The sequence below is a fragment of the Pseudorca crassidens genome, chromosome 5 (assembly GCF_039906515.1).
Source record: "Pseudorca crassidens isolate mPseCra1 chromosome 5, mPseCra1.hap1, whole genome shotgun sequence".
Taxonomy (NCBI): domain Eukaryota; kingdom Metazoa; phylum Chordata; class Mammalia; order Artiodactyla; family Delphinidae; genus Pseudorca; species Pseudorca crassidens.
This window is the reverse complement of record NC_090300.1, coordinates 19,741,163-19,766,196: the sequence shown is the minus strand read 5'-3', so window position 1 is coordinate 19,766,196 and position 25,034 is coordinate 19,741,163. Positions and strand designations below refer to the sequence as shown.

The 25,034-nt window shown below is 37.9% G+C and overlaps 2 long non-coding RNA genes across 7 annotated transcripts in view; one reads left to right on the top strand and one right to left on the bottom strand.

The window, feature by feature from the left end:
• Positions 1-25,034, bottom strand: part of LOC137224680 (uncharacterized) — a 307,310-nt gene that overhangs the window by 202,392 nt on the left and 79,884 nt on the right. The gene's annotated exons all lie outside the window — the stretch shown is intronic.
• Positions 1-25,034, top strand: part of LOC137224682 (uncharacterized) — a 69,403-nt gene that overhangs the window by 43,269 nt on the left and 1,100 nt on the right. The gene's annotated exons all lie outside the window — the stretch shown is intronic.

Here is a 25,034-nt window from a genome sequence, read left to right as displayed (position 1 = left end):
CATTCTCATAGTGTATAACACTTTGTACTACCATTGTCACTTATATACTTCATCCAGTTTCTAGGGAATCACGAAATATAAATGTGCCCACTAGTGTTATACAAAATGATTTTTACAGTTCTTAAGGAACACATCATTTTAATACATACTAAGAGGCAGTTTAGAATCAGTGGTTAGTCTCTGTCTGGGTTCATATCCCAGGTGTCAGTAACCAGCTCTGTATTTTTAAAATAGTACATAAATGACTGAAATTAGAGAACTACATGGAGGGCAAGTTATTTATATTTTCTCAACACTAATAGCTCAAATCTTGCTCTTAATAAATATTTATTAAGACATTTAATAGTCTTCTATAAGACTAATGACACAGAGGCACGAAGAATAATCTCTGCATGTATATGTGTGTACACACACATACACCCACCCCTCTCTCTCACACATACATACACACATTATATATTATGACCTGGACATAATTCTCACCCTTAATGTGGTAGAGTCCCTCATAAGTCAATGAGTCAAGAGAACCAAATCAAAAAATTGAGAGAATCCAAATTCCATATTTCAGACCCCAATTGTTCTAGCTACATAGAAATTAGCTCCCTAGTCATTGTTTCAATGCCTATGTCTAATTCTTTTAGTGGCCCGTGTCTTAGTTGCTTTCCCCCCTAATCCCATGTCTTTATCTGTACCTAATTTAGTTTTTGGTTTTGTTTTTCATTGTTTTGAACTTTTGTGTTCCTGCTAGAATTCCCATCCTTCTACTAACAATTTAAAGTATTTTAAAGAGAGGCTTTTTTTGGAAACACAAATATTCTAGAACATTGAGAGGTTGGGATATAAATAATAAAACATTTAAGAATTCTAAGACAAAGAAACCTTTAGATGAAAAGCGGGTGTAAAAACAAGTGAGACAGAGGGTTAGGCTCTTGGGTTGCTAAGTTATGTTCTGGCCAAAAATGCTTTGGCCAGTTGAATTTAATTCCACATATATTTACTGATTTCCTAGAATGTGCTACAGTTCTATTGACTGTAGAAGAAATAGAAGGTTAGTGGTAAGTCATCTCGTATCCTCAATAAACCAGCACATAAAATGGAGATGGGGGTTATGAGAATGGGAGTACTTATAAATATCTGTAACATAAGGCCAAAAGTAGAGTGCAACATAAAGGGGCTGCAAATGATATGACCTGCAGGTTCAGAAGCGAGAGAGATAATATCCAGTTGGAGTAATTCAAGAAGAAAGCTTCCTTAAAAAGGTGACTATTGAAATTTGAACAACAAAATAAATATAGTATTTGACTGTCATTCATAAAATAAATATCCATAAGTCCATGCTTACATCAATATATATTTGAATAAATAAATAAATGGGCAAAAGGAGGCAGCTTTTCCTTACAGAATAATTCTGATTAATAAATGTAGAGGCAATGAAGGATATACAAAAGCAGCATTAGGCAAACATCATAGATTGTTGCAGGCAAGATCCACTGAGGATGTTAAAATCAGTGGGTGAAATTTTGAAGAGAAATAGTATATTAATATAATCCCCCCCAAATCCCTTCCAAGGTATTTTTAAATTGTAAAGGGAGAGATAGTAACTTCACAGTGGAGAACCTTAGCAGACACTTTAACCAAGTGATCAAAGTTAGCATCTCTTGTAATTAAGACACATCAACATCATGTACCCCCTGATATCATGAACCGAGAAGGACATAAGATGGCATTTGTGGTGTTCTTGCCACAGATGCAAAACTTAAATTTCATCATGAGAAAACATGTGACAAAAAAAAAATTGAGAGAAATTCTTTGAAATAGCTGATGAGTACTGATCAAAAGTGTAAAGATCATGAAAGATGAAGGAAGACTGAGGAACTATCACAGTTTGGAGTACACTGAGGGGCTGTACACGTGAATGCAACATGGAATCCTGGATTGGAGCCAGAAACAGAAACTGATTTTTTTCTATTGGTCTTGAATTGTGAATAAAGTGACCCAATCTGTGCTTAACAAAAATTCCTTTGTCAACAGGGTTGAGTTCCTCAAGAAAGTACCATATTTAGTTCATGTATGAGTGTCTACAGCCTATACTAGTGCGTATGCTTCATAGCATGTCTCATACTTTATTAAATGAATGGTCAGGAGGGGAAGTAAGGGGAGCAAAGGACTAGAAATGAGGAGGCTATTGAGCTGGACCAGGTGAGAGATGAGGAGACCTGAATCTGGACTCAGGTCAAAGCCATGGAGTGGATGGCATGACGAAGAGAGAGACGGTGAAGATTGAATCTAGAAAACATGACAGTTAATTAGCTGGAGGACAGAAAAAAAGTCATGATGGTTTCACATTTGGGGGCGTAAGTGGGAGTGGGAGAATAGAGGAGGAGGCAGTGCCTTTAACAGAAAACAATCTTTAAAAAGTCCCTATAACCAGGTTTACCTGGTGGCGCAGTGGTTGAGAGTCTGCCTGCCGATGCAGGGGACACAGGTTCGTGCCCTGGTCTGGGAAGATCCCACATGCCGTGGAGCGGCTGGGCCCGTGAGCCATGGCCACTGAGCCTGCGCGTCCGGAGCCTGTGCTCCGCAACGGGAGAGGCCACAACAGTGAGAGGCCCGCGTAGCGCAAAAAAAAAAAAAAAAAAAAAAGTCCCTAAAACCAAGTTTTTGATACCCTGATATTGGCTTACTAACTTTATAGGCAGTTCATCAGTGGACAAAAATTCACAGCTGGCTATGTAACTAGTGCGTGTTGCTGCTAAAAGACTAACTCTGATATAGGTAGGCGTGGAGAAGCATTAGCAAATTTGTCAAGTTTGGTTCTCTTGGCACTTACTATTTTTAAGATAAGTGTTTTTTCCAAATGCTCTGCATTTTCATTAGGGGTACCACTATAACCAAAATTAAAATTGATACCTAGAAGTAGGGTGTTGCCATAACAAAATCCTAAAACATGTGACATTGACAATAGGACTAGTAGCCAGCGGAGGCTAGAACAGCCTCAAGGAGATTGTAAATGGTGGCTGGACGGTGAGGACATTATTATTAAACACTAGAGGAAGAAAAAGATTACAGAAAGTTATGTAGTGACAGAAAGTTTGGCAACATTCTTAATGAAATTGTAAACATGGCTAAGAACATTGCCAGGCAGGATTTTGAAAGTGCTGAATGTTTTCTTTTAACTGTGTATGGTAAGATAAGAATAGATAAAACATTTCCAAACCCAGAATTACTGGTTTGGATAATAAAACTCTTTGTCAATCCTAAAATCCCAGTTCACAAAATATACTCAAAGCAAATTAAAACCTGGAGGCAATGCCCGGGCACTGCCAGTAAAACATAGCCTGATGGTCAAAATCAGTTCAGGGGTATGGTTGTTCTTACATGTTGGGTCCTCAGAAAAATGTAACGGAGCACTTTGTATACCCTCTGAGCTAGACTACAGAACATGTAAGAAGCTTAAAGACATGTCTCATAGACCCTCTCGATTTAAAAATTGGGACTCCAGGAATCATAAAGACATGATTCTTATACCCTTTCCACTACACTAAAAGGAATTTTTAAGAATATTTAAGGTACTTTCCCACAGCCCAAGGTAGGGAGGAGCCTGTCTGGAAGAAATTTATAGGTGTTATTTTTGTCTAATGGAGTAGATTATAATTTGATGCATGGAAAACCCACACCATTTTAAAATGAATTATACAAGCTTGGATCAAATACTACCGAGGCAGTTTATAATTTAAAAAGGCCTGTGGACCCCCAATTCCTATGGGCAGAAAGCAGGCTGAGAAAGCTATTCAGCTCTGAATGTGGGCGATTTCGGGATCTAAGAACCACAGAACCATGGAATTCACTCCCAGGGAGCAGAAATTCCCTGGTGTCAGAGGAAATGGCAACATGTGCCCAGCCATGGACTGATGACTTCTAGGGTTCACCTACTTGCTCCCTTTTAGAACAGGGGTGTCTATTGCAATTATGCTATCCAGTATCATCACTGCACATTAGGAATGTGGATGACATATACTTTGTCTTTTCAAGGTCTCTGTACCTGAGAAACTGCCCCTGAGGAGCCCCATCCATGCCTGGATCTGATTTAGATGACAGGACTAAATCATCCTGGACTTTGCGCACTGTCCTAATGGGATGAGGCTTTGGGGGTTTTAGGGAAGAATGAGGGTATTTTGCACATGACAGGGCCATGAACTATTGAGGCCAGAGGACAAACTGTGGTAGCTAATCTCCAAAGATGGTCCTCAACCATTTCTTCCCTTTTTGGATGCATAGGCGACTCCTTATATCAAGAGATGGTGCTAATTTCCTTTCCCCTTGAATCTGAGCTAAGCTTGTACCTGGTTTTGACCAACAGAATGCAGCGGAAATACCATTCTTAAGTTTCCAAGCCTAGGTCTTAAGGGCACTGAGTTTTTACTTTCTGCCTCTTGGAATCCCAAAACACTTGGAGAGGAACCAAGACATTCTACGGTCTCAGCTGAGCTCCCAGCAAAAGCCAACACCACTGCCAGCCGAGTGAGTGAGCCAACCAGTACTCCCACCCAGCCAAGTATCCTGATGACTGGGGCCCTAGCCAACATCACATGGAACAGAAGAACCACTCAGCCGAATGCAATCGACCACCCAGCTTCACCCAGTTAACCAAGAGATTTGTAAAGATTAAAAAGAGAAGTTGTAGCTTTAGGCCTTTAAATTTGGGGGTGATTTATTATGTAGCAATAGACAAATGAAAAACAAATTTGTATTCTGATTATTAGATCTTCAGTATATAGTATATTTGTGAAATTCAAACAAGCTTATTGAAATCTATTTATTTATATTCATTTTCCCTTATTAAAATCCTACACGAAGTAAACCCTTAATTAGAAAAATTCATACAAAAAGAAAAATATCAATTTGTGACCTGCATCTCCCGAGCTTATTCTTTAGTCAAAATCTATAAGAGCCTTCTCTAAATCAGTCTACAAACTATTTATTATATTTCAGTTATCTGATTGTACTGTGATGAAAACAGCATTTTATTTTCCTGAGGGAATTTTATTTTTAAAGTACTAAATTGCTTCATATCTTTAAAGTGCTTTTTAATCATAGTTTACATATTTTTATCATTCTGGGAATGTAGAGGCATTGCAATACCGGATTTATAAGCTAAGAGATGAGATTGGCTGTTCAGATACCTATATCCTAATAAATGATGTGCAACATTATGATTTAAATTCCAAGTTTGTGACACGCTTTTTTTCATCTTTTTCAGTTTTTCATTTTTCTTGAATAAATAACCTGTGGGCCACCTACTCTGTTGCTCTTAAGTGTCATGACTCCGGTCCTTTATATTCTCTGGGAGTCTGCATACTAAGTAAACCACAATGGAAATGCTCTGGGAGAATGGGATTCAATTCTTTTGGGCCTCTTCTCTGCTACCACCCACCAGAGAGATGAGAGTTTTGGCCTAACCCTATCAGAGAGATCGGCTGCTTTTAGAAGCTGAAGAGGCAGGGAAAATGAGCACATGACCTGGCCCTAGGCCAGATTTTGCAAGCCCTATTTCCAGGGTGAGTCAGACCTGGCTTCAGAAAGCAAGACAACCTGCCGAAAAACACACTGAGCCAAAGCCAGAGAAAAAGAAACTTTCTCTTTTCTTTCTTTCTTTGAAAAGAAACTTTTCTTTTCCCCAAAAGTAAACTCACAGTGTTGAATCCAATGCTCAGGGCCCATGTTACTTATGGCCTCTAGGACACCCCGTCCTCCTGTTTTCTCCCTCCCTCACTGGTCTCTGGTTGTTCTATCTCAGGATAAAGTCCTGGTTTCCATTCTCGCCCCCAGCTTCTTAATATCAGAGTGTCTTACGGCTCAGGACGTGGTCTTGGGTCTTCTGTCTCACTCACTCTCCATGATCTGATCCGGTTGTGTTGTTTTATTGATAAATACTTTGATAGCTAGGCAATCCCCAAATCCCCACTATAGACATCTCCCTAGAACATCCAATTCCGACAGTCACCTCCTGCTGGAGATCTACACTAGGATATCTAACAGGCATCTCAACTTGATGGGTCCAAGTTGAGCACTTGATCTCTCTGCCCAACAGTCCTCACATTGGTATATGGCAGCTATTCCCTTCTACTTGCTCAGGCCAAAACCTTGGAGTCATCCTGGATTGTTCTCTTTACTTCAGACATCTCAGTCACTTCCTAAGCAAACCTCATTGCCTCTCTCCTCAGAATGTATCCAGAATCTGACCACTTCTCCCTATTTTCATACCAGGATCATTGCCTCCCTAGATTACTGCAATGACTTCCGATTTGGTCTCCCTGCTCCCATACAGTCTGTTCTCAACAAAACAGCCAGAGTGGAGTGGTTAAACCTGTAAGTAAAGGCATTGGCAGTTCTCTTTTCAAAACCCTGTAACGTTCCCCCCTTTCATTCAGCAGCAAAACTTTGCAATGGCATTGAAGGCCCTATGTGGTCTGAGCCATCCATCACTTCTTTGACATTATCTCCTACCTCTCTCCCCCTGGATCATTCCACTTCAGCTACACAGGTTGCCTTGCTATTCCTGGAACTCGGCAGGCATTCTCTTTGCCTCATTCTCTGCACCAGCTGTTTCCTCTCTTTGGAAACCTCCTCCCCAGGATTCCCACATAACTGTTCCTTTATCTCTTTTAAGTCTTTGCTCAAATATGCCTTTCCCGGTGTGGCTTTCCTCTACAGTCCTGTTCATAATTGCAACCTACACCATACCCTGACACTTCCTACTCCCTTTCAGGTTTTATTTTTCTCCATAGCATTTACCACCTTCTGGCATTCTCTATTTATTCCTTACTCTCTGTCTCCCCCAGCTAGAAAGCAAGACCCACAAGGGTGGAGATTTCTGTTTTGATTTTTTTTTTTTTCACTAATGTATCCTTACCTCTTAGAACAGCCTGACATACTACAGGTGCTCAATAAATATATGTTAAATGAATGTTAATTCCATGTTACAGACAGTTCTCCATCCCATCCTCTTCCTCATTAACTAAATTTATCTCTCTACAAGTTGCTCAAGAAAATATGTGGGAAAAATAAAAGGTTCAAACTTTGAAAAAAATCAGATAAAGTCTCTGTCTTCCAACAAATTGGTCTTAGTATCTTATAAAATGCTGGAAATTTGGTGAGCTGATTTGAAAATTGCTTTTAAAAAGAAACAAAAATTAAAATCTACAACTAGAATTAAGGCACAAACCCTGCTTTTTTTAATCAGGCAGCCTTCAAAAACCTTTACATACATAAAATTCGTTTCATTAAACAGTCCCAGATCCCCCTCACTAAACAGCTCATTCACCATCTTAATACTTTGTCTCAAGAGAGTTTCCTGAAAATAACAACACAAGAAAACCAAGAGAGCTTGACATTAACTTAGATTTTCTTTTAGCAAAACCTAATCTGGGCTTTTTATCAACTGTTAGTATCTTAATGGAAAGAGGTTTTGATATCAAGCCATAAAATGAAGGTAAAATGACTATGTAAAAAGCACTAAATTTCAGCTCTTTATTTGGCTTTTCTGAACAAGTACTTGGTTGCCTGAGGTGACTGTGTAGGCTTCGTGTGTCAACTTTGAGTCTCAGATCCCTTTTCAGGCACCCCTGGGCATGGACTACAACACTTTCCACTGATGTCCAGATCCGTAAACACTAGGCTGTAGCATGGAGCCCTCCGTGGAGCATTTGAAGACCTCGGGCATGAAAGGATGGCAGGTGTGGGTTTTTCCCAAGGAATATATACACCTTTTGTGTCCAGACCTGTGCTCACCTTGAAAAGCAAAGGACAGCTCCTTCCTTTTTATTCCTTAATGCATGACTTTGATGGAAGTGTCCAATTATCTAGCAAATAATAATTTGAGTTTTAAAAATGTATGACATCTGAAAATTAGAACTTTAGAAAACTTTTTTACTGCTTGAAGAGAAGGTATCTCTTTTCAAAGCAAATCACTTGTCTTGATAAAAATATATGTAAGTTACTTTCTTATCAAAAACAAGTATGTGTTGCTCTCTGGCCTCAGCCAGACCCAATCCTTCCTCAGACCCAATTCCTACTCCAGTTCCTTCAGCTCCCAGTGACAGTCCCCAGAGGTTTTCTGCTTTCTAGACCTATGTGCCAGTATTCAGGGCCTCCTGTGGTGTTACCTGGCTGGTCCAGATTTCTCCAACCACAGCAGTGCTGTTTGGGAACTTTCTAATTTTAAAAAAATCTACTTTTTCAAGATTGACCTATTTTTGCCTCTTATCCCATTAGACTTCTGATTTTTCTTTCCAAAGGTTTATGCTTCTTTTTGGTTTATTTCATTATACATCTCTCAAGTAAACTTAAATTTTAACAAGGATATTCTGGAAACACCACTCTGCTTAACCTAAAGGAAAGTCCCTAGTACAGGATGTTTAGGTGCCAAGAGTGACTGTGTCACAGTGAAAGGAATATTAGATTATCAGTAAGAAGGCTTAGGTTTGGCCCCAGAACCATTATTTATTAGCTATATGGCCCTGAGCAAGTCACTTAAATTGTTCAAGCATCTGTTGTTATATACTCCACATATTTGGTGTGCTGGAGATAAGACTAACAGAATAATACATTCAAACAACATTAGTGAGTTTTCTACAAACTTAACACCATATTACTGACAATGTGGATGGATTTGGGCACACAGCCCTTTCGGTGACCTTCAGTTCACACTGTCTGTGTGCTGCCTACACCACCCACCTTTAGAGCTCTACCACTGTATGGATGTAAAAAAAATAGGTTTTGAATAACACAAGTGATTGCCATGATCACTGAGGAACTATTATTAAAAATATTACTTTGATTAAAAATGTCAGTTTTGAGAAGCTTTTAATATCTTCCACCAGTGCTAAACTGACATCAATGACATTTCAATATTAGTTTCTAAAAGTTGGTGTTCTTTTATATCTTTAACTGAGATCTCCATATTGTCAATTTGTAAAAGGCAATGGCTTCCAGTAATCCTTTTGTTCACAAAGAAATTTGTTTGAAAATTAACACAACAACCCCTATGTAGTCTGAGTAGATAAAAACATTTTCTCAATAGTGGAATGTTCTGACATTCTATCATATAGATTATAATAAAACTATACCCTAATTATATGAGTAAAGCGAATTATTAAGTATTAAGATTTTTCTCTTCATAAATTAAATGTTTATTTTCCATTATTCCCAGGGAAGTTTACAGTTCAAAATTAGGCCTTCCATGATGAAATTGGGATTTTGATGACCACCTCAGAAAATCAGAGGATTTTCTATGAAACCAAGAATGAATGACATTCACTCACTTAGCCAATATCTACAGGGCATCTTTTATTTACAAGATTATTTGCCTGACATTTGGCATATATCGGTGAACAAGACAATCTCTTTCTATACTCACAGAACTTGCATTCTCCATTATAAAAAATATAATCCTAGATGAGTATATAACCCAATGAACTCTGAAATCTTAGAGGAATATGTGTGTATATGCATGCATGTATGTGTGCACATATGTGTGTGTACATATATATAGGTATCATACACTTTTTGAAGTTGAGATAAAGTGTATTTTAGGATAAAGTGGGAAGGGAGAAATAGGCTGTCAGTTCTCATGCAGAAAATGTTTCCTTAGGGATTTACAATGCCAACAAAAGTTAATGAGTCATAACATTTTTCCCTTCAATATTCCACCCCCCCCAAAATCTCTCAAACCTTAAAGCGGACACTTCCTGCCCACACAATAACCACTCAGTTTTATGGGAAGACCCTGCTAGATGAAGCACCACTCATATTATTCATGAGGCTCCATCACTTCCAGGCTCTTTGCCAATCACGCAATTTTGATTTAAGTTTTCAAATTTATATGTTAGCTTCACCTTACCATTTTTGCATACCTGCCATCTGATCTACCCCTTTCTCTGTTTCTCAGCAACATGGAGGTCTTTTTCAATCTGGTTCCTCAACCCTCTTCCTAGGCTCTCTACTCCTGATTTCTATAAAATCCCTTCTCTTCTTTCTTATCTCTTCTTCTCCCTTTACCTCCAATTCCCCCATCCCTTTATCAAATAATTCATGTTAAAATGAAACTGGCAGTTCATCCTCTTGGGACACGAGTTACCTGAATAATGCCACTGGGCAACCATTCTCAAAAGATATCACTGACCAGACTGTAAGCAATAGTACCCTCCCCAGCTGTCTTTTTTTGGTTGACTTCCAGGCACAGATAACAAACAGTTCAATGAATGCCATTTCTACTGTAAATAACTTTTGTAAATCTTACTGACAGTGAGAAAATAACACTGTCAAGAGGAAAGTTTGAATGTCTGAAAACAAATAGTTTTAAGAACATGTTTCTTTACTCAGCCATATTCCTTTTCACATTATCTTTCTTGGGGTCTGTGTTTCTTAATAAAAATTAAATGTTAAATTTAAAGTCATAATATAGCATTTTATAGTTTAAAAATATCTTTTCATATACTATAAGAAACAAGGATAATGATGATCTCCATCTACTCCATCTACTTTATACAGCAGCAACTGGTGAACTTGTCTGACTTGCCCTTGCTACCCACATCAAGTGGCAGGTTGAAAAATGAAATCCAAGTCTTCTGAGGTGAGGGCATGAAATTATTTTCACTCCAGTAGCACATGGTGGTGCACGATTATTTACAAACCTTTCAGGTTATATTATCTCAAATACAAAATGGCTCATTAAAATCCATCCCTTTTGTCTAGTAAGTAGAATGTGCCTTTATTGACTGATATACTCTTTATCTGGTAAAAGCAATAATGATCAAGAGTACAGATGATGGGGTTAAGCTACTCAGGTTCAAATTATCCACTCATCTACTTACAAGCTGCATAACTTTGGACAATTTAGACAATTTACTTAGTTTTTCTGAGACTTGGTTATCTCAACTGTAAAATGGGAATCATAGTACCAGTCTCCTAGATTGTTAAAGGGATTAAATGATATAATCCACATTAAATATTCGATAAGTACTAGCTGTTATTGTTATTATTATTACAAGAGCTGATAGCATCTCTTCTCTAAGCTTTCTTCAAAATTTAGCGCTCAATGTATTTTTCTCTTGGTAAATCCAGACCTATGACAGTGTGGAGTACTTAGAGTCCATTGATAATTTAATTGATATATACTAACCTATAATATATAATTCAATACAATATATACAAATCCATTTTGAAATTCCAGTAAATACTTTTTAAAATCATTTCTCCCTTAAAAAACAAAATGGGCAATTTAATGCTTTTGGAAACAAACGAATAGTGGCAGTCCAGTCAGGATACTGTACAATTTTACCAAATCACTCTTTCCATAATTTTCAACCTATGGAGATAATATTACCTTTAATAAATCCTTCGAGAGTTTCCTCATATTTCAGATTTAATTGTGGATATAAAAGAATAAAATGATACATAAATATATGGCTTTTATGGGCCTAAATGTGTGCAATAGTCAGACATTTCTAACATGCAGGTCAAGTTGCAAGGTAGAACTTTTATTTGTAACTGCCAGTGAAAGTTACAAAGAACATTCCTTTTCCCCTCTTAAATAAATGTCTTCTGGTGGCACTTCTCTTAAGAGTAAAACACTAAGGTGCCCATGGCTGCCGGAAAAAAGATACTGTCATCTTTTTCCTGGTTTTCTTATCGTTTCCACCCAGAAGGCTAACAAGAAAACCGGGTGCTCATGCTTCATCATGCTTCCATTTCTGCACACTTTAGGATGACTTGCTATCACTTCTGGCTTTTACAGCCCAAAGTCTACCCTGAAGATCTGACAAAGAAAGAGAACTAGAAATATCCTGAACTTGTGAATAGACTCCCCCAAGTGTTTTCATTTCTTGGTCATCACATTGGACATGATTGGACCAATTCGATGTTTTATTCTCTTTGGCACTTAGCTCTGTAACCCCAAGGTTCTGGAGAGAGTTTCTAAAATAGCACTTAGTCATTGCATCTAATTTACTTTACTTGACCTAGCAATTAGTTCTACTTGTCCCCATCCCTCAGCCCAAATTTCCATTCTTCAACCACGGCAAGATGGATAGCAAGAAATAATTTGCTGTTTTAAGATTCAGTAAAATAGAGCTAACCAAAGAAATAATTGGATATTAAGCAGAGCTCGTCTTCCACCTATTCTTGAATCAGTAAAGGGTTCATGGAGAAAACAGTCCTTCATTCTACAATGCATGTGAGACTTGGATAGTAATTCATGATATGTAGCCATTTGAAATGTATATACATTTAGTCTTTGACAGTCTGATGTTACCCTTTCAAGTTTGACAATTATGAGACATACAGCAGCCAGAACTCTTATTTGCAGATGACAGAAATTGACCCTGGTTCTCTTAAGCAGAAGAGATTTTTATAAGAAGTTTAGCAAAGGCTCATGGAGTCAATGACAAGCTGGAGACCAAGATTTGGGAACTGAATAAGAATTAGGATAGTTATCAGAGAATCATAAAGAACAAGCAAAATAACTGTCTTTTTGCAGGAGCCATCTCAACAGGAAGCCACCAGCTTCATTTGCTTCAGATAGAAGCATCTGATTGACTGACGCTTTGTCATGTTCCCATACCGCCTTGGGTGGCAAAAGAGTGCTTAAAACACAGTTGGTTCTTGAATGTTGAAGGAGCGAATGAATAAATGAACAAATGAAGTTGTTGAATGTTTAATGATAAAAATATATTTGGCTTAAGCCACTTCTGTTGTCAAGACCGTATTCTGAATTTCATTTGATCTTCTGACAATTTCAAAGGGCTAATGTGAGTCACAGATCATTATTTTCCACCCTCAATTCAATGGGTCATTATAACCAACTCCATTTTATTTCAGCCCCTGTTTATCCTCCTCCAGAAAGGAGCAAGCTGGACTGGGCTGGATAATATTAAGAGGAGGCAGGATGTAAGTTAACTTACTAGGTCTGACTTCCATTCTCCTCAAAGATCTCTTGAAATTTCATGTGAGGGATAGGCACAAGAAGCAGCAGAAAAGCATTAAGAAGAGAGTTCTGAGTGTATTGAGAGCGTTTGGAATAAAAACATATATGAAGATATAAGTATCCTAAGTTGATTTTTTAAACGGATGTTTTGCTACATACTGTCTTTCTACCTAGATCAGACATGTTGTCCACAGAAGCCCTAAATGTACCATTTATTTTGAAATATATGTTAAAGCCTACCCTGAGTTCTGTCCACAGTGACCATTCCAGATGACTGCCCCTTGGTGAGAAAAGACATCTTCTCTCTTCTCTATTACGTACTCTCTCTGGGTGAGTGCCTTCAATCCCTGGGCTATAAATACCAGCTCTATACCAGCGACTTCCAACTTCTTATCACCAGCCCTGACACACTCCGGAAATTCAGGCTCGTATTTCCAGCTGCCAAATTGAGATCTCTAAAAAGTAACACAGCCAAAACAGAATTCTTGATTTTCCCCCAAATCTACTCCTTCCTGATCCTTCCCAATCTCACCATCAAGTTACTTAACCCAAAACTTATTGATCCTTCTCTTCCTCAACCACAATTACAGTCTGGCAGTAATTGTGGTCTCCGACTAGAAAACACACCACTGATATAACCAGTCCTTTCCATCTGCACAGCAACCAGCCAGACAGCACAAGCTACCTGATCTCTTGACTGGATGACCAGGGTAGCCATCTAACTGGCTTCCTTTCATTTGCTCTTGACCCCTAAATCCATCCTTCACCCAGCAACCAGTGTTATCTTTCTAAAATGAGCATCCAATCATATCACTTCTATGATTCACACCCTCTCACGACCATCCACTGCACTTAAAATAACATCAAACCAAACTCCTCTCCCTGGTGTCTAAGCCTTAAAATATCTGACGCTGGCTTAGGAATCCAACCTCATTTAGTATCATTTTCTATTAGATCTAATTCATACATGCTTTCTTGTGGTCCTTTGAACCACAGAAACTTTGCGCTGTTTGTTCCCTTCGCTGGGTGCTCTCCTCCCTGAGCATCATATGACTGACTCCTTCTTATCACTGGGATCTCAGTTTAAATATCTCCTCCTTACAGAAACAGTCTCTAGGTATCCAGTCCAAGGTAACCTCTCCATCACTCTCTATCCTATCACATTCTATTTGATCTTATAGTACTTGCTTAGTATATTAGATTGCTAGGGCTGCCATAACAAAGTACCATAGACTGAATAGCTTAAACAACAAAAATTTGTTTCCTTACAATTTTGGGGGCCAGAAGTTGGAGGTAAAGGTGTGAGTAGGGTTGTTTTCTTCTGAGTCCTCTCTCCTTGGCTTGTCGATGGCTGCCTTCTCACATGGTTTTCCTTCTGTATATGTCTGTGTCCTACTCTTCCCTTCTTATAAGGACACCATTCACATTGGGTTAGGGCCCAACCTAGTGAGTTCATTTTAACTTAATTATCTCTTTAAAGACTATCTCCAAATACAGTCACACTGTGAGTTACTGGGGTTAGGATCTTAACATACGAATTTTAGGGGAACATATTCAGTCCATAAAACCTATTTGTTTATTAGTAAATACCAGACATACACCCACACCACTACTTCAAATAGAAAATAAGTTCCATAAAAGCAGGGACATTACTTGTCTTGAAAACCATAATATCTCCTGCACTGAAATGTGCCTACATACAGCGGGTATAATCTATATAAAGTCTAGCATAACTTGCAATTCATTCATTTATTTATTAATATAAGAATTACTTTTGGAAGAGTATTGACTGTTAATAAAGGTCATGATTGATTGTTTCTTTATTTTTTACCCATAACTTCTTTTTTAAAATATGTATAATAAAACAATTATTTAAATTTAAAATAGACTTTTTAGTTCCAAATTCCTGATAATTTCACAATATGTACACTTTAAGAAACATTTAAGTTCAAATTGCTCCTAGAAATATTAGTGACATGGGGGAAAAGAAAGAGACAGATTCCATTTTACTTCAGTAAAATCAGTTCATGTCAAAGTTTATATTCAAATTCTACATAGAAATCTTTCCCATGTTACTTTCATCAATCCTTTGCATAAAATTTGTTTATAAAAAAGAAAAACAGTAATTTTTATAACTGGAAGGAATATTAATTTATTCAATAGATTAAAATCCCTATTTAGTAACTTAAGTGAAATGTAGTAATTTTTCTTCAGTGTTGTTATACTAACTATGCCATCAACAAAAAATAATTTGAATGAGTCAAAATACTATATATGTGTTACTTAACTTGTCCCAATGACTTTTCTTTTAATTGACTATACTTTCTGCTTTGACTCACAGAAAAATAAACACTGTAAAGTACCACATTCAGAAATAAGAAATTTCAGAAGCTAAAGATACTATATTGTCTCCATTGAAAGCACAAAAAAAGGATTTTGATTTCTCTAACCCCAAAATATGTGCAACTTCTTCACAGTCAGGGTAGTTAGGTGACTGGATTACAGGCCCCAGAGCCAGTCTGACTAGGTCTGCTCCATCACTTGTTAAATGTGAAAGAGCTTGGAAGGCAAATATGCTCCCCACTATACCACCAAGGCATAAATGTGAGAGATCTTAAACAAGCTTTCTAACCTCTCTGCACATTAAATATCTCATCTCTAAAATGAAGATAATGATAGCACCTATCTCATAAGGTATTGTGTTGCTATGAAATTTAATCGAAGTTATATAGGGCAAAGTTTAGCACAGAATCCTGAACATGGTAAATCCTTTAAGTATAACTATTATGTTTATTAATAGACTAAATTACTTTGAAGTTTTTATTTTAATTAAAAAATTAGCTTCAAATATAAAAGACAATCTAGATACTGTCAGTTCTCTGTGTTGAAAGATACAAGACGTTTAGACGTTTGCAGTAGGAGAGTGTTATTAAAAAGAAGAAAATAAAAGAGTTCTGAGATGGGACTTTAAGCTTGTGCCCCATGGTCACTTGCCAGTTTTCAACCTGATTTGAGGCTCCATCAATCAAACAAAAATAAATAATTAGATTTTTATACAAAATTGGTATTAATTTTATATTTTAAATTGTTTCTTAGGTGTTTTATCAATTAAATTATAATTTTATGCTATCAGAAAGAACTGAAACAAAACCCCAATTTTTCCAAGGTAAGAAGGAAAATGTTATAATAGCACTGAAATTCCAGTCAAGAAATATGGAACAGTGAGAATGAAAATTACATGTAAGATGTGGAAATTTCATAAACATCAAGGGGTCTACCCACCCCTCTGACTTAGTTTTGATGATGCTATTTTGAGCAAGATGGCTAAGTATTTCTTCAGATAAATTAGAATGACAAGTGCTAAAACATAATAAATGCATGCTAAAGAGTAATCAAATGCAGTAATCAAGACAGTGTGGTATTGGCAAAAGAACAGACAAATCAATCAATGGAACAGAACTGAAAGCCCAGAAATAAACCCACATAAATATAGTCAACCGATTTTTGACAAAGGAGCAAAGGCAAGGCAATGAAGCAAAGACACTGTTTTCAACAAATGGTGCTAGAACAGCTGGACATCTACATGCAGGAAAAAAAAAAAGGAATCTAGACAAGGGCCCAACATCATTCACAAAATTTACTCAAAATGGATCACAGGTCTAATGTAAAATGTGAAACTAAAACTAGGAGAAAATCTAGATTATCTTGGATTTGGCAATGACTTTTTAGATAGAACACCAAGGGACTTCCCTGGTGGTGCAGTGGTTAAGAATCCACCTGCCAGGCTTCCCTGGTGGCGCAGTGGTTGAGAGTCCGCCTGCCGATGCAGGCAACATGGGTTCGTGCCCTGGTCCGGGAAGATCCCACATGCCGCGGAGCGGCTGGGCCCGTGAGCCATGGCCGCTGGGCCTGTGCGTCCGGAGCCTGTGCTCCGCAACGGGAGAGGCCACAACAGTGAGAGGCCCGCATACCTCAAAAAAAAAAAGAATCCGCCTGCCAATGCAGGGGACACAGTTGGATCCCTGGCCCGGGAAGATCCCACATGCCGCGGAGCAACTAAGCCCATGCACCACAACTACTGAGCCTGTGCTCTAGAGCCCATGAGCACAACTACTGAGCCCACAACTACTGAAGCCCATTCGCCCTAGAGCCCGCACGCTGCAACTATTGAGCCTGCGTGCTGCAACAAGAAGCCCATGCGCCTACAGCCCGTGGCCCCCACCAAGAGAAGCCACCGCAATGAGAAGCCCACGCACTGCAACGAAGAGTAGCCTCCACTCGCTGCAACTAGAGAAAGGCTGCACGCAGCAATGAAGACCCATTGCAGCCAAAAAAAAAAAAAAAAAAGATAGAACACCACAGGCACAATCCATGAAAAAAAGAATTGATAAGCTGAACTTCATTAAAATTAAAAATTTCTCTGTGAAAGAAAATGTCAAGAGAATGAAAAGACAAGCCACAGACTGGGAAAACAATATTTGCAAAAGATACATCTGAGAAAGGAATGTTATCCAAAATATATAAAGAAATCTTGGACTTCCCTGGTGGTCCAGTGGTTAAGACTCTGCACTTCCTATGCAGGGGGCGCAGGTGTGATCCCTGGTCGGGGAACTAAGATCCCACGTGCCACGTGGCTCCGCCAAGAAATTAAAAAAAAATTATATATATATATATATACACACATAGAGAGAGAGAGAGAGAGGGACATATATATACAAAGAACTCTTAAAATTCAACAATAAGAAAACAAACAACCTGACTAAAAAATGGGCCAAAGACCCTAACAGACACCTCACCAAAGAAGATACACAAATAGCAAATAAACATATGAAAAGATGCTCCACATCATATGTCATCAGGGAAATGCAAATTAAAACAGTGAGACACCACTACACACCTATTAGATGGCCAAAATCTGGACGCTAGCAACCCCACAAGGCTGGTGAGAACAATGAGACTAATGAGTATGGAGTAACAAGAACTCCCACTCATTGCTGGTGAAATATAAGATGATAAAGCTACTTGGAAGGCAGTTTGGTGGTTTCTTACAAAATTAAACATACTCTTACCATATGATCCAACAATTGCACTCTTTGGTATATACCCAAATGAAACTAAAACTTACATTCACACAAAAACCTGCACATGGATGTCTACAGCAGCTTTATTCATAATTGCCAAAGCTTGGAAGCAACCAAGCTGCCCTTCAGTAGCTGAATGGGTAAATAAACTGTGGTACATCTGGACAATGAAATATTATTCAGTGCTAAAAAGAAATGAGCTATCAAGCCATGAAAAGACATGGAGGACATTTAAATGCATAATACTAAGTGGAAGAAGCTGAAAAGCCTACATAGTGTATGATTCCTACTGTGTGATATTCTACAAAAGGCAAAACCATGGAGACAATAAAAAGATCAGTGATTTTCAGGGATTAGGAGACAGGAAAGGATGAATAACAGGAGCACAGAGAATTTTTAGGCCAGTGAAAATACTCTGTATTGTACTAAAAAGGTGGATACATGTCATTATAGATTTGTTCAAATCCACAAAATGTACAGAACCAAGAGTGAATCCTCATGTAAACGATAGACTTCGGGTGATTACAATATGTCAATGTAGGTTCATCACTTGTAAAAAATGTACCAACTCTGATGGGAGGGTGTTTATAATACGGAAATCTATGTATCTTATATTGGGGTAGAGGGCATGTGGGAAGTCTGTGTATCTTCCACTCCATTTTTCTGTGAACCTAAAACTACTCTAAAAAATAAAGTCTATTAAAAAATAATTTCTTAAGAAAGAGTAGCCAAGTGAAAAATTATGAGATTGCCATATTTATAATTAGATGTCAATTTTGATGGTGTTATAACCTGACTTATAATAATATTATAAAACACCAGAATGGAAAATATTTAAATGATATTGTGCTCCAAATATATGCATTTCTTCATTTTTTTTTTTCTTAATTTTTTTGGCCATGCCACGTGGCTTGCAGGATCTAAGTTCCCTGACCAGGGACTGAACCCGTGAACTCGGCAGTGAAAGCACAAAGTCCTAACCACTGGACCACCAGGGTATTCCCCAAATCTAAGCATTTCTCATTATTATTATTTAATTATTATTATCTTATTTTATTCCTGAGCACACTACTTTTTCATTAAAAATAATCAACACCTGCAGGTACTAGATATAAGAGAAATGCATTCAGCAGTCTGCAAAAAGGCATTAATTAAAGGTTGTACAGATCAAAAACTGAAACAATTGGTACTCTAGACTTAGATTAGGCTTTGCCACTTAATATTTAGGCTTTCTGTCACATATAGAAACAACAAAATTTTACTGAGCATTTATTATGTGCTTAGTTATTGTTTTAAAATGCAGGAAAGAATTTTTAAAATCTAGGGCTCTTAGGAGACAAAAAATGAATATATAAAACATGAAACTCATAAAGTTTATAGTATTAACCATAAATGAAATAGAATCCCTAGAAAAGAAATCTTCATGAAGTAAGATCTTGGCTAAATTTCCAAGGAGTGGTTAGGATGACCAGAAGGGAAGAGAATTATTCTTGATTCAGAACTGTCACAGTATGTGAGTGTATGCAAGGAAGAGAGCTTCTAAAAAGCAGACATCTTGGTCAAATTCCAGACCCTGCATCTGTTAGCTGTGTGAATGGTGAGCTAGATGATGTACTAGGACTCTTACACACCTTCTTTCAATTGACCCTTACAAGAGCTTTAGAAGGCTGGCGTTATTAGCGTCATTTTAAAGAAGAAGAAAATAAGTGAATGAAACCAAGATCAAATCCCTAATTATACGGTAGAGCTATAATTTGAATCCTGATCTCTCTGGTTCTAAAATTATGCTTTTCCCACTATATCAAGCTCTCTTCTTTGCACACTCATATATTGTGATATTTATTTCTGCATATATAACTGTAATCTTATCTGAATAAAAATAAATAGAAGGTGTATACACAAAACTAATATTCATAGCCCTGTTCTTTTTGGAAAGGCAGTGCTTTTTTAACAAATAATTTTTAATAGTTACATTTACATGAATGATTCACAAGTCAAAACAATAAAGTACATACAGAGAAACTTGCCTCTGTCACTGCCTTTTCTTCTCATTCTTTCCTCTACTCATTCTAGGTAATGATTCTATTAGCTTCCTGTTTGTCCTTGCATGATTCTTTAACACAAGAAAATATGAATATATATAGTTCTTTCCTCCCTCTTATACTCTTTATACTCACACCCTACTCTTTTCATTAGCAGTCTATCCTGGAGATCATCCGGTATCAGTCACTAGAGGTCCTCATCACTCTCTCTTGTGGTTGCATAATAGTCCATTGTGTGGATGTGCTGTAATTTATGTAACTGGTTCTGTGTCTCCCTCCCACCCTCCCTATCCCACCCCTCTAGGTGGTCACAAAGGGAGATCAGCTCAGTGCTTTGTGACCGCCTGGAGGGGTGGGATAGGGAGGGTGGGAGGGAGGGAGACGCAAGAGGGAAGAGATATGGGAATATATGTATATGTATAGCTGATTTACTTTGTTATAAAGCAGAAACTAACACACCATTGTAAAGCAATTATACCCCAATAAAGATGTGAAAAAAAAAAAAAAGCACAGAGCTGAGCTCCCTGTGCTATGCAGCTGCTTCCCATTTATTGTAATGTAAAAGTGTGTGTGTGTGTGTGTGTGTGTGTGTGTGTGTGTGTGTGTGTGTTATAAAACCCATCAATCTTTTCTTTCCTGTCTTCTGAATTTTGAGCCATACTTCATACAGGTCTTCCCCACTCCATGGTTTTAAAGGAATTCTTCCAAGTTTTCTTCTAGGAAGTCTCAGTGAACACATATTTCTCTTCAGAACGTAGAAACAGAGACTGCATTGCTAGCTGAGTGAGAGTAGTTTGTTTCAGGTTATCATGTGCTAAGCTCCCACAAGGCGTCAGGAACATTATACACACAATGAATGATAATACTCTGGCCCTGCCTTTGAAGTGCTTGCAGCCTTATCTTGATACGCTTTGGTAAGGGACTAGTAAAGGGCTTTGTGCAGAGGGCTAAGAGAGTTTAGATACGGGACACTTAGCCCAACCTGGTGGTCTAGGAAGGTTCCCTAGAAGAAACGATGCTGCTTTGTAATTCTAGGGAGAGATGATGAAAGAGACTATTTGTGAGAGGAAGGACGAAAAGGACAACTAATATATGCAGAAGGAATAATATATTAGAAGCAAAACTTTCACAAACCCTGATGAAAATACTGGGTCAGGCAAGAATTAACAATTGGTATTAAAATCATCAGGTGTATGATTGATGAAGAATTAGATTTTTAAAAATTCCTTAGAAATCACACAGATTACATTCAGAATTTCATAATTTAAGCAGAGGGTCAAAATTAGCATCATGGATGGTGGGATCCATGGAATATTGGGCTCACAACAGTACCGAATCAATCTAAACTTTTTAAATTGAATTGTTATCATCAAGCTTTAAGATATGACTTACACTTTATATGAAATAAAGAAAATAAATTTAAAAAAAAACAAGAATAAAACCTAAATCAACACCATGTATGAACTGCGTACAGGTTTCTTAATGGACTATTTCATTTGTATATTATAACTTAGCAATTATTAATTTCACATAATACCTGTAAATATAACTAGAAATATATATGACAGCTTAACTTGTATTATGGGTCTAAGATTATTCTTTTTTTTGTTTTTCTTATTAGTTATCTATTTTATACATATTAGTGTATATATGTCAATCCTAATCTCCCAATTCATCCCACCACCACCCCTCCCCTGTCACTTCCCCCCTTGGTGTCCATACGTTTGTTCTCTACATCTGTGTCTCTATTGCTGCCCTGCAAACCGGTTCATCTGTACCATTTTTCTAGGTTCCACATATATGCGTTAATATATGATATTTGTTTTTCCTTTTCTGACTTACTTCACTCTGTATGAGTCTCTAGATCCATCCACGTCTCTACAAGTGACCCAATTTTGTTCCTTTTTATGGCTGAGTAATATTCCGTTGTATATATGTACCACATCTTCTTTATCCATTCCTCTGTTGATGGGCATTTAGGTTTCTTCCATGACCTGGCTATTGTAAACAGTGCTGCAGTGAACATTGGGGTGCATGTGTCTTTTGGAATTATGGTTTTCTCTGGGTATATGCCCAGTAGTGGGATTGCTGGGTCATATGGTAATTCTATTTTTAGTTTTTAAGGAACCTCCATACTGTCCTCCATAGTGGCTGTATCAATTTACATTCCCACCAACAGTGCAAGAGGGTTCCCTTTTCTCCACACCCTCTCCAGCATTTGTTGTCTGTTGATTTTCTGATGATGCCCATTCTAATTGGTGTGAGGTAAAACCTCATTGTAGTTTTTTTTTTTTTTTTTTTGCCTCTTTCTGTTGTGGCCTCTCCCGCTGCAAAGCACAGGCTCCGGATGCGCAGGCTCAGCAGCCATGGCTCATGGGCCCAGCCGCTCTGCGACATGTGGGATCTTCCCGGACCGGGGCACGAACCCATGTCCCCTGCATCAGCAAGCGGACTCTCAACCACTGCGCCACCAGGGAAGCCCCTCATTGTAGTTTTGATTTGCATTTCTCTAATAATTAGTGATGTTGAGCAGCTTTTCATGTGCTTCTTGGCCATCTGTATGTCTTCTTTGGGGAAACATCTATTTAGGTCTTCTGCCCATTTTTTGATTGGGCTGTTGTTTTTTTAATATTGAGCTGCATGAGCTGTTTCTACATTTTGGAGATAAATCCTTTGTCCATTGATTCATTTGCAAATATTTTCTCCCATTCTGAGGGTTGTCTTTTCATCTTGATTGTAGTTTCCTTTGCTTTGCAAAAGCTTTTAAGTTTCATTGGGTCCCATTTGTTTATTTTTGTTTTTATTTCCATTACTCTAGGAGGTGGTTCAAAAAAGATCTTGCTGTGACTTACGTCAAGGAGGTTCTTCCTATGTTTTCCTCTAAGAGTTTTATAGTGTCCAGTCTTACATTTAGGTCTCTAATCCATTTGGAGTTTATTTTTGTGTATGGTGTTAGGGAGTGTTCTAATTTCATTCTTTTACATGTAGCTGTCCAGTTTTCCCAGCACCACTTATTGAAGAGACTGTCTTTTCTCCATTGTATGTTCTTGCCTCCTTTGTCATAGATTAGTTGACCATAGGTGCGTGGGTTTATCTCTGGGCTTTCTATCCTGTTCCACTGATCTATATTTCTGTTTTTGTGCCAGTATAAGATTATTCTAAAACACCTTATTGCATGGTCTTTGTTAATAACCTAATCTTCTTTTGACATCCTAATTCTGTCTGATTTAGATTATCTTTCTCTTGAGTCCCAACCTGATCAGTTCCTTCTATAACAGTAGCCAGAAAGTCTATTCTACCAATAATTTTCTCTGTAGTTCCTTTACACTTTTTTGCTAGGGAAAGTTAATTTTCAGTAACTGAATTTACCCCTGAGCTAACCAGCAAACCAGGGAAGTGTGGCTGCCATCAGTATATTGATCAGCTCCTTCTGTTCTCTATAAGTGAATTAGAGGATTGATGACAGAAAATGGGATAGTTGGCAAAGAAAACTAGTTTCTGGAAAATAGAAAGAAAAACAACGCACTCAAATTTAAAGATGTGGACTCTGTGATGATTACGGAACCTTCGTGTGTCCAATATGAGGTCTGGATTAGCTCTGCCTGCGTGCTCCCCACTACTCTTTTCAGGGCTGGGGCTCACCCTCCTCCAGAACACTGTTCTGCTTTCACTTCCAGAGACGTCTTCCCCAATATATCCACATCCAAGTCCTCCACACCCTATGTCATCACTCTATTTTCTGACTATCCATATTTATTCATATCCATAATTATCTTACTATCTATGATTATCATGTTTGTTGATTTGGATGTCCACTATCTCAATGGTCCCCAACCTTTTTGGCACCAGGGGCCGCTTTCATGGAAGACAATTTTTCCACGGACGGGAGGGCGGGAGGATGGTTCAGGTGGTAATGCGAGCCATGGGGAGCGGCAGATGAAGCTTCGCTTGCTCACCTGCTGCTCACCTCCTGCTGTGCTTCCCGGTTCCTAACAGGCTGCAGACCAGTACCAGTCCAAGGTCTGGGGGTTGGGGACTCCTGCTCTCTCTGCTTCCCTTCACTGGGATATAAGCTCCATGACAGCTGAGGCTAGATCTAGTCTGTTCCCTGCTGTATCCTCAGTGCCTATAACAGTGCCTATCATATAATAGGTACTTCATAAAAGTCTGCTAAGCAAACAAGTACAATACACCACAGTCCAGTGTTTTCTCCTGCAAGATGGTGTACACTCAACCAAGAATAAGGCCTCTGTTCCTTTAAGAGATGCTCTAAGAGCTGATAAGATTATAGGAATCACATGAAGTTTCAGTTGTGATAAAAATGTCATTCTGGTAAATTTTTTTTTCTTTTTTATATCACCTATTGGAAAACCTGAAATATAAGGTTATGGGTTAAATTACAACGGAAGTTATTTGTGACAAAATGTGAATTTAGGTGATCCTTCAATTTGTCTCTTATTTCTTTGGGAAAAAGAGTTCAATAGGGCACAGGTTTTTCTCTGTGAATCACAAGCAGCATTTAATTACAACAGACAGAATGGGAGCAATGTTATTTACACTGCAGTTACCTGAATTGTCCAATGATAACTTTTACTTAATCGCTGTCAGCTCAGCAGTGCAGTCTTAGGAGAGCAATGAAGCTCTGGGTTCTTGTCATTTCTACTTTTTATTTACATATTTTTGGTTAAATTTGCTTAAATTTTTGCGGCCCAATTTTATGGTGTAAAATTGTGCTCATTTCTTTGAAATAAATTTTTTAGACAATTTAAGATAATGAATATGAAGACATAATTTATATTTTAAAATATTTTCAAGCTTACTGCAAAACAAATCTGAAAAAAATCATTCTGTTGACTTTTACATTAGGAAAGACACAAGATTCAATTCCGCCTTCGGAGATGACACTTAGCTTTATGGATTACAAAG